The sequence below is a fragment of the Danio aesculapii genome, chromosome 3, assembly GCF_903798145.1.
Source record: "Danio aesculapii chromosome 3, fDanAes4.1, whole genome shotgun sequence".
Classification (NCBI taxonomy): domain Eukaryota; kingdom Metazoa; phylum Chordata; class Actinopteri; order Cypriniformes; family Danionidae; genus Danio; species Danio aesculapii.
This window is the reverse complement of record NC_079437.1, coordinates 37,493,980-37,504,287: the sequence shown is the minus strand read 5'-3', so window position 1 is coordinate 37,504,287 and position 10,308 is coordinate 37,493,980. Positions and strand designations below refer to the sequence as shown.

Here is a 10,308-nt window from a genome sequence, read left to right as displayed (position 1 = left end):
TGTTGAGAAAAACCCAGTTTTGGCTCACTTTGATCTGCTCTAGGGATCGTTTCCCTAATGGTTGTAAACTCCGTCGTTATTATCGTCGTTCAACTTGCGACCATTGCTGGTTTACAATGCTTTTAGGGGCATGAGTGTGTGGGCGTTTTTGATTCACTAAAAGAATCGGCTCAACCGAGTCGTTCATTGGAGAACTGTATTAAACTGTCAATGCTGTATTTCGATTTCATACAAAGCACCAGCTCAGTTTAATCAATAATCAATCTGCACTGATCCTATTGTATCTTTTATTATGCATTACAACATCCTCTAACAGTCATTAGTTTGATATGTGCCTACACAGGTTGATCTACTTTTCACTAATCATTTGGCTATAAAAAAAATAATAAAAATAAATTTAAAAAAAACTATTCATTTGGCTTTTGTACTGCATTTTATTTACTGAATCAAGCTCATAATCAGTCATTCGAAATAACATCGGCGATGTTGAAATAGCTGTAGCATATTTTATACATTGTCAACTGAACTAAACCACGTTATAAAAAAGCAATAGCACGCACAACAGGTATTGTAATAGCTCTAACTTTGCATATAAGTAAAAAAATCCACATATTCCTCCGTCGACCAGCAGCGTCATTGTTTTCCTTGTGCTTCTTCAAGTCCAATTAAAATTCGCAAATAACTTCGAGTTTAGATGCTTGCTGTGTAAAACTGATATGTTAACATGTCACATTTTGCACTATACAGTTCTCTCACGTGGCACACATCCCTCTTGCCTTCAGTGTCGAACCCACACCATTTATAGCCTCGCAGTAACCTACAATCTTATTATGAGATTTAACTTTGCCCTAACTGGACTTGTGGATGAGCAGTGCTCTAGTCCCGCTCCTGAACTCAACTAATGAATGACTAGAAATAGTTATAAGGCGCTGTCGCTCGCGTTATGACAGACAAAACTACTCTGCCATGTCTCTGTCTGTGCGGAATACATAAAGGCTCTGCCTTGAATTAATCACTCGCTCTTTAATGGATCTTTGAGGATCGCGCTTGACGCAGTGAGGAGCTGCAGCTCTTTGTATTCCGAGGCCAAGAGGAACCTTGTGCTTTTTTTGCCCCCGTCCGATATCTACTGCCTCTTAGAAAATGTCAAGGGGGTACATGGTGACATAGGGACCCCGGTTTGGTTACGGAGAGACTCTTGCTTCGCTCTGCGAAAGAGGTAAGTGAGAAATGCTTTGGAATGTTGCATCTACGTCGCTTCAAATGTTGGTTTAGTCGGACGAGAAACGAAATAAGCGCAAGTGTATTCTGAGACATGTAAGTTATTCATGTAAGCTCTTGTACATCCGCGAATTTGCAACAAATCCCTCGTTGCGACTTGGCGAACTTAGAAATGCATCGTCTATGTGTAGAGTTTGACAGCGCTCGAAAGAACGAGTGATAATTCGCTTCGTTTTACATTAATGCTGAATTGTATCGACGTTCAAATGTGTACGCGACTTGTGAGCGCGTTCTTTTGGAATCATTTGACATTATGCATGGGGTAATTTGACACACACTGACACGATGTATTTGTGCGGTGTTATGTGGATTCATAAGCTACATTAACCAAGTAAACACGCTAGTTTAGGTTTGTTGAACTCTGAAGCGTGTCACTTAGCGATGTTGAGGTTTGACTGTCTTGTGCTTTAATTCGCTAACATCTCCTGAATATTGCCAAAGGTTTCAGGACCCTGGACAGCAGCCTGGGTTGGTTTGCCGCTAGAGTTCGCCTTCAGCCATAAAACTGACAGCTGATAGCCGCTTTCAGTCCTCAGTCACTAGATTTTACTGAGTAGCCATCTGTGCGACATGTACACGGCAAATAAGCCTTAGCAGATCTTAGATCTTAGAGCTGCGAAAGTTTTCCCTTCCGAAACCTGTGTTCATTTCTAAAGTGGTTTCCACTGAAAGCATGTTGCTTTCCAAAGGCTATTTTCACAAACTCTATTCGTTTTTTACCCGTTGTGTGTATAGTGTTGGATAAAAACTGTGCATGGCTGTCCCTGTGTGGAGTTCATGTTCAAATTGCTAAATTAAGAAATCATTTGAAGCTAGAAGACTTATAAATTATTCAGAGACATCATAATTGAGTTAAGATTGAATGCATGGCGTAGGAATAATTCAAAGGGATTCAGGGATATATGAACCAGCATTTGTGCTTTAGTAAAACTTTTTCTTTAAATCAACAATTCACAAAAGGGAGCTTAAGTATAGAGAACACATGGAAAAATAACTTTCAGCAGGACTTGGTTTCAGTGTAAATGCTTGTTTTGTATGTTGAATGCTTTAAACAGGGGAATATGTGTACAGTATATGCAATTGATTTCTTGACTGACAAAACTGTACAGTTAAACTTTGAGACTCACCCTCAGAATGATCCTCAGCATATTAGGTCATCCGAGCGACACGATTCAAGAAAAGAGCTTAGTCCGTTGTGTTACTGTCAAAGCAGTGTATTCCAGTAAGAACTGGATCAGCAAACAGAGCGACGCTGTCTCAGCTTGTAACTAAAGCACCCATGCTCCTCAAAAAACCGGTACAGAAAAAAAGTAAAAAAAAAAGCCTTTACTGTGGCAATACTAACATTTAGATATTATTTGATATGCATTAGACAATAATATGTACCTTTAAGATATAAACATTTACCTGTAAGGTAAATGGGGTAGAAAGCGGTATTATTCAGAAAAGCTAACTTTTCCCACAGTGACAGCTGTTGTAATTTCTTTTTATCGTGAGAGTTTATGTTGCTTGTTTTTAAAGTATCATCATAGATGTGAATGTTGAATGGACCACATATATACTAAGCTAAAACAGGGACCCCTTAAATAAATAAATAAATAAATACTATTTTAACAACTTGTTACTATATATATATATATATATATATATATATATATATATATATATATATATATATATATATATATATATATATATTATATATATATGCTAAAACAGGGACCCTCTTAAATAAAAAAAATTGGTAAATAAACAAAATAAATAAATATTAAATAAATAAAAAAAATACTATTGTAACAATTTGGCACTATCAGCAAAAAAGCATGAAAAACAAACAAACAAACAAACAAAAAAACTACATTATACAATATTTAACAGATCATTAAATTAGAAATGTCATAAAGATTTTACAAATATCCTACTGCGGACATTTTAGGCACCCCTGAGTTAAATTCAGGATCCTAATAAGCCCAAACTCTCTTAATTAGGATCTTAGTGTATGTTTATTTTGCTAAAATCATTTATTAGAAAGCAAATTGTTGCTTTACAACCTGAACACATATAGCATACAGGCGAATTTCGCTCCTTAAACTCCTGACGGACTGAAAATCGCTTAATCAGTTGTTAAACAGCAAACCTAAATCATTCTTGACTTTCGTCCTGTGCCTAACCATAACGCACTTTTAATCGAGGAGTGGTTCACAAAACTAAACCATCATTTGTTAGATGCGTGCGTCTCTCTTCTCTCTCTCCATCTCTCTTATCTTGATTATGCAGCTTGAAGATTGAGTCAGCTGTTTTGTATGCAAGGTGTCTGAGCCAGGCTCTTTGTGGAGGAGAGAGCAATCGTGCCGCGGATACAGAGAAAGACAGAGAGAGAGAGATGTATAGATGGATGGATGGACGGACAGACCATATGTATATGTGCGATGTTGGAAAAACAATGCTTATTATAATATCATATTATCTGGTGTTATGAAAGGCATTTGTGCCTGCAGGGCTCACATAAGGCATAACGAATGATGAATTATGTGGCCGCCCAATGTGTTCAGTTAATACATGGAGTCATAAAACACAAGTGCAGTTGTTGGTGTTATGTGAGGCGCAAGGCTTTTACAGCAGCAGTCGTCAGTGTAGTGTGTGCTGGTAATGGAGAAGGACAGCTGCGAAGCCATCAGTTGGAGAGATGAGCGGCGTCATAAAGGGGGAAATTAAAGACAGTATTTACATAGGCATTGGTGGAAATCAATCCACCATCCTTGTGTAATATGAGTTTTTTTTATTGTGGATGTATCTATATATACCTTGTAGTATGATAAAATTATCCATCCAGAGCAAGGTAGATATTTTATAGTAGATATTTATATATTTTATTATATTATGCATACATATGATTAAGAGTTACATTTATATATTAGTTATTAACATACACACACATGCACTTGTATGCACACACACACATAGGTGTACATACACTCTTGCAGACATATGCAAGCACATACGCACACACACAGCTTCACTATTTGTGCGTTTGTTTGTTTTTTGTTTACCATGGCTGCATTATAAAAGAAAAAAACAACAGATTATAGTCATTTAATTGCAAATTTTCATATCTGAATATTATAAAATGTTATTGATTTATTGTGAAATTATACAATTTACAAACCAAAGTACAGTAAATATTGTCAGCAATATGGATAAGAAGTAATATTGTAAAAAAAGGTTACACTTTCAATTATATAAGTTCTGTATTCATTCATTCATTCATTCATTCATTCATTCTTTCATTCATTCGTTCATTTATTCTTTCTTTCTTTAATCGCAACTGTGGTAATACTTTGAATGTTCTGCTGAATTAAAAGTTCAATAGAATAGGCTATAAATAAAATTTAAATAATTCACAATATTATAATATTATGAGTAATATTTTAGTTTCCTTAAGATAATATTTTGATCAGGATTTGACTCAGGTTTTATTTTTATTTTTTCCATTTTACTAAATTAAAATTGTAAATTTTATATTAATACAGTTTTCTTGTATTTTTTATTTTGTTTTATATTTTTTTGTGTTTAATATATATACACTCACCGGCCACTTTATTAGGTACGGTATGGACATGGTCAGCAGTAATACTCAGATGCTCACTTGGTACTAATGGGCCCAAAGTGTGCCAAGAAAATATCCCCCACACCATTACACCACCACGACCAGCCTGAACTGTTGATACAAGGAAGGGTGGATCCATGCTTTCATGTTGTTGATGTCAAATTCTGAACCCACCATTTGAATGTCGCAGCAGAAATCAGACCAGGCAATGTTTTTCCAATCTTCTATTGTCCAATTTTAGTGAGCCTGTGTGAATTGTACCTTCAGTTTCCTGTTCTTAACTGACAGGAATGGCACCCGGTGTGGTCTTCTGCTGCTGTAGCCCATCTGCCTCAAGGTTGGATGTGTTGTGCATTCAGAGATGCTCTTCTGCATACTTCAGTTGTAACAAGTGGTTATTTGAGTTACTGTTGCTTTCAGTCAGCTTAAACCATTCTGTCTGGCCATTCTCCTCTGACATCTGGCATCAAAAAAACATTTGTGCCCACAGAACTGCTCACTGGATATTTTCTCTTTTCCGGACCATTCTCTGTAAACCATAGAGATGGTTGTGCAAGAAAATCTCCGTATATTAGCAGTTTCTGAAATACTCTGACCAGCCTATGTGGCACCAACAACCGTGTCACATTCAAAGTCACTTAATGATCATCTTAAGCATGTCTACATACTTAAAGGCATTGAGTTGCTGTCATGTGATATCTATCTATCTATCTATCTATCTATCTATCTATCTATCTATCTATCTATCTATCTATCTATCTATCTATCTATCTATCTATCTATCTATCTATCTATCTGATAGATAGCAATATATATATATATATATATATATATATATATATATATATATATATATATATATATATATATATATAGAGTGTCTCAACACAATTCAAGCAAAATTAAGTCTATCAGAAGTTCGTCAAAATACCTCCAACTTTAATTATATTGTGTAATTAGATGGCAAATTGACAAAATTATATGATATGTATACATTTTCTACCTCACCTGATTTATATCCCTGCATTACCTTGTTAAACAGTGATAACCCACATATTGACAGAACGCTTCTATTTTTTAACTTGTAAACTAAATTAGCATGCACAGAAATAAAGCAACATTTACATATCAGAGTCATTAATTGCCAGACTCCTGTTGAATCTGTCGGACTGTGAAATGGGTGCATAGTGCGTCTTCTTGGCTTAGTACCATGTCTTCAACAGTGGTGATATTTTCAACAGTACAGGCAGTGCATGGACAACAACTCCCTGCCACATGACATACTGATCCAGTGCGATCAATTTTCGCCAACAAGTAATCCAATCCACCTTTTGTCCAGTTTTTAGCCTTTCAGGTCTTGTAAACCTTTGATCAACTCTTATCTTCATTCAAAAACACCATTTTTATTTAAGCTGCATGGGCCACAGTTTGCTTTAGATATTTTAAATTACAGATGAAATGAATTTCTTATAATAACCCCATATTGTAATCATGCACGAATTTTACCCAACCAGGTGAGTCAATAAGAGCCCCATTTCTCTATTCCTCCATCAGTTTCCTAGGGCTGAGTCTAAGTAGGGAAGCAGGATCTATCCGTGGTCCTGAACTCTTCAACAGGCTGCTAGACTCGAGTGCCTCACTGGCCTTTGATTCACTGCCATATGAAGGATGTACTTTTGATGGATGTTGCTTGTTTACACACCGAGACGGCATCCTTTTGATTTTAAATTGATGGAGATGTTGTAAGCCTGTGGCGATGTCCCTAGCGCTTCGACACACATTAGCAGCTGGATATGTCTTGCAGCAAACAAAGCTTTTTACTATACCTGAATGCTCCAGAGGCTTCGATAGATAGTGGCATGAAGATTCGAGACTAGGTTGTTTTTTGTATCCTGAACATAATATCTCTTGGTAGCAATGTACCGATACATGTTGGGTTGGTTAGACTGACAATTTAAAGATGGTTTAAAACGTTAAAGGGTTAGTTCACCCAAACCTGAAAATTCTGTCATCATTTACTCACCCTTTACTTGTTCCAAAACTGTTTGAGCTTCTTTCTTCTGTTGAACACGAAAGAAGATATCCAGAGGAAAACTGAAAACCTGTTACCATTGACTTCTATAGTATTTTTTTCTTATGAAAGTCAATGGTTGTGTTATGAAGCGGACAGGAGACAGAGGTAAGGAAACGTTAGGGTGTTTATTAAATGACAACAAGGAGCACATGAAGGATAGCCAGGAGGATCAGGAATGATGTTGGGGTCTTTTCCTCCGTGGCTGGGTAACAGGAATACACGAGGATGGACAGCACACACCAGATACAGCTGACAGAGGATGACACAGACTTGGAAGGACTGGAAGACAGGACGATTCGGGAGGATCAGGAAGACTAGGAGGAATACAAAGAGAACAGGTAAGTAAATCGTTTGTTTTAGCTGAGGGTGACTACGCTGAGTGGTCGCTCAGTTGTCCGCTTTCGTCGAGACGAGCCCGGACAATGAGCGACTGGAGTGCTGTGCTTTTATCTGGTGCTCGTGAATGTGATGCAGCTGTGTGCTCATTAGAAGTCAGGTGATGGTGATCTTCGTGAGTGGGGGTCGTGAGAGCCTGACCAATCCATGACAGTACCCCCCCTCCCCAGGGCCCGCTCCTGAGGGCCGACACCTCCGACGCCGTGGTGGTCTCCCTCTGCCTCTAGGCGCTGGGAACTCAGGGTGGCTCTCATGAAACTCCACCATGAGACTAGGATCGAGAATATCAGCTCTGGGAACCCATGTCCTTTCTTCGGGGCCGTACCCTTCCCAGTCCACCAGGTACTCCAACTGGCCACCACGACGTCGGGAACGCAAGATCTCCTTCACTGCGTAGACGGCTCCTTCTTCTAGGAGCAGTGGAGGAGGGGGTTCCTCTTCGTGGTCAGGCTCTGTGGAGGGAAGAACAGGATCGTGATAGGGTTTCAGGAGTGATACGTGGAATGTAGGGTGAATACGGTAGTGAGAGGGTAATTGTAGTTTGTAGGTGACGGGGTTAACCTGTTCCACGATGGTGAAGGGACCAACAAATCGGGGACTTAACTTGCGAGAGGGCAGTCGCATGCGTATGTCCCGGGTGGATAGCCACACCTTTTGTCCGGGTGTGTATCTGGGTTCTTCAGACCTTCTCCTATCGGCGGTTACCTTGCTTCGACGGACTGCCCTCTGCAGATGTTGATGAGCCTCGTCCCAGACTCTCTCGCTCTCCCGGAACCAGTGATCCACTGCGGGGACATCAGATGGTTCGCCATCCCAGGGAAAGAGCGGTGGTTGGAAGCCCAGGACGCACTGGAATGGCGTGAGTCCGGTGGAGGGTTGCCGCAGTGAATTTTGGGCATATTCTGCCCAGCCCAAATACTGGCTCCAGGAGTTCTGGTGACCACTGCAGAAGGTCCTCAGGAACCGTCCCACCTCCTGAATCTTCCTCTCTGTCTGCCCGTTGGTTTGGGGATGATATCCAGAAGAGGGGGCTGACGGCCACACCTAGGAGCTTGAAGAAGGCTTTCCATAGACGTGAGATGAACTGTGGACCTCTGTCCGACACAATATCTTCTGGAATACCAAATGACCTGAAGACTTGATTAAAGATATTGTCGGCAGTTTCAAAGGCTGTGGGAAGACCTTTCAGAGGGATTAGTTTGACAAACTTTGAGAATCTATCTACTATGACTAGAATACAGGTATTACCTTCTGACGAAGGGAGGTCAGTGATAAAGTCCACTCCTAGGTGTGACCAGGGACGGTTCGGAATCGGCAAGGGATGGAGCTTTCCAGCGGGTAGATGACGTGGGCTCTTGGATTGGGCACAGTCCTTACAGCCCTGAACATATTGCCTCACATCCCTTGCCATGTTTGGCCACCAGAATCGTTGGGATACTAGCGAGAGAGTATTGTTGATCCCTGGATGTCCAGTGCCTAGCGAGGTATGTAAGGAGTGGATCAGATCTACCCGGTGTTCAGGTGGTATGAACTGCCGATGAGGAGGGCATCCCGCGGAGCAGGGGCTTCCGGAGTGGCAACGACTGGAGGAGCGTTCCAGGTGATCGGACAAATGGAGATGTGTTCGGGAAGAATCTTCGTTGGGAGTTCTTCATGATCGTGATGCTCGTGTAAACGAGAGAGAGCGTCTGCTCTTAGATTCTTGGGTCCTGGACGATAGGAAATGGAGAAATCAAAACGTGAGAAGAAAAGTGACCATCTGGCTTGACGTGGACATAGTCTCTTGGCCTCTTTGATGTATTGGAGGTTTTGTGATCTGTGATCACCTGGACGGATGTTTGGCTCCCTCCAACCAGTGACCGCCACTCCTCCAAGGCTAGCTTGATTGCTAGAAGCTCCCTGTCTCCTATGCTGTAATTCTGCTCCGCCGGGCTCAACTTCCGAGAGAAATAGGCACAGGGATGCAGTCGGGGCGGTGTATCATGATGTTGAGATAATACTGCCCCGACGCCGGTGGTGGATGCGTCCACTTCCACCACGAAAGGAAGATTTGGGTCAGGATGAGTCAGGAGTGGGGCCCTTGTGAACTCCTTCTTAAGAAGGCGGAAGGCTGCGGCTGCTTCTTTGGTCCACTCCAGTCCTTTGGGTTTACCCTTGAGGAGATTAGTGAGAGGTGATGTAATCCTGCTGTAGTCCTTGATAAACCGTCTATAAAAGTTAGCAAACCCAAGAAACCTCTGGAGCTCCTTAATGGAAGTGGGTTCTGACCAGGATAGAACAGCCTCAATTTTCTTCCCATCCATACGTATACCGGTTGGTCAATGATGTATCCCAAGAAATGAATCGACTTCTGGTGGAATTGAGCATTTCTCGCGCTTTGGAGGTAGAGGTGAGGTTCTCTCAATGTGTGTAGGACCTCCGCAACGTGTTGGCGATGTTCGGCCTCACTCTGGGAGTAAATGAGGATGTCATCTATGTACACTATTACACAGTGGTGAAGAAACTCCCGAGGACTTCATGAATGAAGTTTTGGAATACGGAGGGGGCGTTGACCAGACCGTAAGGAAATGACCTCATATTCATAGTGGCCAGTAGGGGTCACGAATGCTGTCTTCCATTGGTCCCCCTCACGTATTCTTATCAGATTATACGCGCTGCGGAGGTCCAATTTAGTGAAGACTTTAGCTTCTCGGAGCTGTTCCAAAGCGGCTGGTACCAGAGGAAGGGGATATCGGTATTTTACTGTACCGTTATTTAGGACCCTGTAGTCGATGCATGGACGCAGCCCTCCGTCCTTCTTGGCCACAAAGAAGAAGCTTGAGGCGGCTGGTGATTTTGAGTGACGTATGTACCCCTGACTCAGAGCTTCCCTTATGTAATCTTCCATTGCCTGATTCTCTGGAAGCGAGAGCGGGTAGATCCTACCTCTTGGCAACTGGGCATCTGGAAC

The 10,308-nt window shown here is 41.1% G+C and overlaps 1 protein-coding gene across 2 annotated transcripts in view; it reads left to right on the top strand.

Annotated features, from left to right (window-relative positions):
• The first annotated feature begins 811 nt into the window (after nucleotides 1–811).
• Nucleotides 812–10,308, top strand: part of elfn1a (extracellular leucine-rich repeat and fibronectin type III domain containing 1a) — a 214,651-nt gene continuing 205,154 nt past the window's right edge. For both annotated transcript variants that reach the window (XM_056453929.1, XM_056453928.1), the window contains exon 1: nucleotides 812–1,219. The gene's annotated coding sequence lies outside the window, so the exon portion shown is untranslated. The remainder of the gene's footprint in view (nucleotides 1,220–10,308) is intronic.